The following is a 4,092-nucleotide window of genomic DNA, read 5'->3' on the forward strand; positions in this document are numbered from 1 at the left end:
TCTCAGCGGAAAAGTGATTAGCCCAAGGTCAGGCCCCTTCCTGGGGCAGCCTGTGTCCAAATGAGTGATCAGCATAGGGGCCTACAGGCCTGTCCTCCTAGTGCCAACGGGGAATGACTCTGCAGGGCTATCCCAGCTCCGCGTTCCCTGGGAACTCCGCTGAGACCTTTTCTGGAACCATATCACAGCTCAGCTTCTCCCTCTGCCCCATCCTGCTTCCATCCCCTCCCTGCCACAGGCATGCAACCCCCAAAGCGCTCTCTGATACACGTCCTGCCCACCAATTGCTAAACTCCGTCTCAGAGTTTGTTTCCCAGGAAACCTAGACTGTGCCATTTCACGGCTCTGAGCCACATTTCCTCATCTATAAATCCGAGGCAATGCTAGCGCCTAGCCCACAGGGCCGTGGCGCAGGTTAAGTGAGATAACCCATGGAAAGCAGTTAGCTCGCTGCCTGGCATAGTGTCATAGGGACTAGCTAGGTATCTCCCTAACAAAAACTCCTTATTTGGAAGATGAACTTGACTCGATCTTGAAAAATGAAATATGGGTCTACAGAGATGAGACAAAGGGAACGGCAGAGATACTATCCACAGTTCTTCCCTAAATATTCTTCTCTCCTTCTTCAGTGATAATAGAACCCTGATTTTTAGCTTGGCACATGACCACCCAGAATAAAAACCACATTTGCTAGTTTCTCCAGAAGGTAGATGTGTCCATGGGATTAATTTCTGGCCAATAGAATATATAAAAAGGTGGCATACGCAACTCCCACAGAGTGTCCTTAGAGACAGAAGTCTGCCCTCTGTCTTTTCTTCCTCCTTGCTGAAATGTGGATGTAATGGCTGGAGCTCCAGCAGCTACCTTGGGCTATAAGGTGGCCTTGGAAATGGCAACCCAGGCACAGCAGAGATGGAAAGGTCTAAGTCACCCATACCAGCCCTGACGTGCCTCCAGACTATTCCAGGAGGGAAACATACCACTGTTGTCTTGGGTTTCTGTTACTTGCATCCATATCTAATCCTAACTAACAAAGATGGACTTCCAAGTGGGTAAAGAGATCATAAGCAAAGACATAGAGACTCAATGTGTATGGGGCACTCGCAGGACAGCAAAGAGCCTGACCTGTCATTAATAATATAAATAATAGGGCTTCCCTGGTGGCGCAGTGGTTGAGAGTCTGCCTGCCAATGCAGGGGACACGGGTTTGTGCCCCGGTCCGGGAGGATCCCACATGCCACGAAGCGGCTGGGCCCGTGAGCCATGGCCGCTGAGCCTGCGCGTCCGGAGCCTGTGCTCTGCAATGGGAGAGGCCACAACAGTGAGAGGCTCGCATACAGAAAAAAAAAAAAAATACTCTTGCCTAAAACCTGTATCCAGCAAACTTAACAGTGGTTCATACCTGGTTCCAGCTGCTTTCAAGACATCTCACATTTTTTAAGGTTCTTTTACTGACATTAATTGACCACCTACTATGTAATAAACACCGTGCCTTATCATGCCAGGTGCGTTTACATTCACTGCTCTCCTTTCCCACTCAAATCAGCTCTTCATCCTCATCTCCAATTTCTGTTCTCCACCACGCTTCTGCCACCGCAAAGCCTTCCCTGATGGCTGCAAGAATAAGCTGCTTACTTACTCGTTGTCCTCTGTCCCTTTCTGGGGTGGCTCCCAGGTGGACTCGTGCAAGAGGCTCTTAATCAGATCTGAGTCAACCCCAGAGAGAAGGATTCTGAGAGTGGGTTCCGAAGGAGTCCACTGGTGTTAGGCCAGGAAAAAGAGGCATTCTTGGCATCCTTGGAGTGAAGTATAAGGAACTGTATTATCTTCCTAGGGCTGCCACAGCAAATGACCACAGACTGGGTGGCTTAAAATAACAGAAATTTATTCTCTCACAGTTCAGGAGGCTAGAAGTCCAAAATCAAGGTGTCCACAGGGTGGGTTCCATGCGGGTGTTCTGAAGGAGAATCTGTTCCATGCCTCTCCCCCAATAGCCTTGGGGTTCCGTGGCTTGTAGAGGTATCATACCGATCTCCACCTCCGTCTTCACATGGTGTTCTCCCTGGGGCTCTGTCTAAATTTCCTTTTCTTATAAGCACACCAGCAATCGTATTAGGACTCACCCTAATCCACTATGAGCTCATCTTAACTTGATTATATCTGCAAAGACCCTATTTCCAAATAAGGTCACACTCACAGGTACCAGGAGTTAGGACTTCAATACTTCTTTTTAAGAGACATATTCAACCCATAACAAAAACCGAGCAGGGGCCCTGGAGCCAGAGAGACTAGTTTCTAACCCAGCTCAGCCTCAGCACTGGTAGGACCTTGGGCAACTGAAATAACTTTCTGAGCCTCAGATTCCTTCTCTATGGGAAAAAGCCTAACGCCATGTAGGAGAGATGTTGAGAGGCTTAAATGAGAAAAAAAAAAAAAAAGTAAAACACTCAGCTCATTGTTTGTCTCTCCCTTCTCCAGATGGATACTAGAAAGAGACGGAGGGGGCGGGGAGAGCTAAAGACACTTCCCGTCGAGGGGAAGACAGAAGAGGGCAGCTGCCATGTGGTCAGCAGATTAGAGTCATGGCCAAGAGTTAGAACCAGCCCCACAGAGTGACATAGAGGGACCGTTCAAAAGAGTGGGGCTGAGCTGCCTGAAGGAGAGTGCAGAATGTGGAACTGACTGGTTTCCTGCAGATAAAACAGGTCAGTGGATTCAGAGGAGGCACTGGCCAAGTCCATGGGGACCACCGAGAAGTTAACAACTCCTCCTGGGCCCGAGGGTCCTGAGGAAAGGAGCACCGTGTCAGCACAGGGGAGAAAACCTGGGGTCCAAGGAAGACAGGCCCTGTCGGGGGAGATGAGGAAGCTGGTGCTGCCTAGAACCAGGGCGCATCTACCAGGTCAGAGGAGCCATCAGAATCAGTCCCAGGCAGGTGGGGACATTCCAGAGGGTCCTCCTCACACCTGGGAAAGAGAGAGGACCACTGCCAGGCCAGGCCCCAGAGCCTGGCTCTGCCCTCAGCGCAGCCTGGGCAGACATCCTGAGTACACAGCCATGGGATGCTTCCCACGGAGCCCAATAGGAAATAACCAGACAGGTCCAGGGGAGAAGGTCAGATTTCTGGGAAGGTGGCGCAAGGAAGAGCAGAGACTAAGTCAGATGTCAGGCTGCATCCCTGCCTGGCCAGGGGTGCCAGGGTCAGTGAGAAAGGTCACGCGTTCTGCAGGGCCTGGACAGCAGCCTTTATTGCCGCCTTGTTCAACCTAAGCGTGGCCGGTGCTCGCTCACCCTCAAAAGTCAGGCTGGACCCACACTGACCACCTTCCCCCAAAGGACCCGTCGTCCCCTCCCCTGTCGCGCACACTCCCCACCTTTGCTCGCAGCACCCACGGCCGCCCCGGGGGGTGGAGCCTCATGCCGTCCTTGACACCCTGACTCCTCGTGGCTCTGCAGTGTCCCTCCTGAGTTCCAGGAGGATAAACACTGGGTCTCGCTCACGTTCTGTCCCCAAGAAGCAGTGCCCAGTACCAAGGCCTCTCATCCTGGGTGCTCAACACCAGTAAATGCCACCCCACTTCCCCCCCCCCAGAAAGAAAAGCGATGCTGTGGACAGGGCAGAAGAAGAGGGGTATTTTCCCCACAGGTTTAAATCGAGGGGAGTGGGGAGAAAAAGTAAGAGGAGGAGAAAGTGCAGAGGGACAGGCTTGGCTGGTGGAGGCGGCTGATTTGCCCAGAGCTTTCCTATCAACTCCTTCCACATCTGAGGGCGCTCAGTGACCTCTTTTGAAACACAGAGTAAAAGGTATTTTACTAAGTATAAAAGGCGTAGGACTACTCGGGGCTTTTTCAGACCGCAGGCACGCGCTGCTTCGTAGCTGACAAGCCACTCTAGTCTTTCCAACTCCACAGAGCAGCGTCCGGCTTTGTGGGTTTACTATGAATGGTTTCCTCCTGGGTCTGTCTAACCCCCAGAGCAGGGCCACGCCTCCTCTTCATGCCTCACCTCCCCAAACACACACACAGACATGTATGTGTGCGCACACACACACACACACACACACACACACACATGCATAAGCACATGCAAAG

Source organism: Stenella coeruleoalba (assembly GCF_951394435.1).
Source record: "Stenella coeruleoalba genome assembly, chromosome: 13".
NCBI classification, from domain to species: domain Eukaryota; kingdom Metazoa; phylum Chordata; class Mammalia; order Artiodactyla; family Delphinidae; genus Stenella; species Stenella coeruleoalba.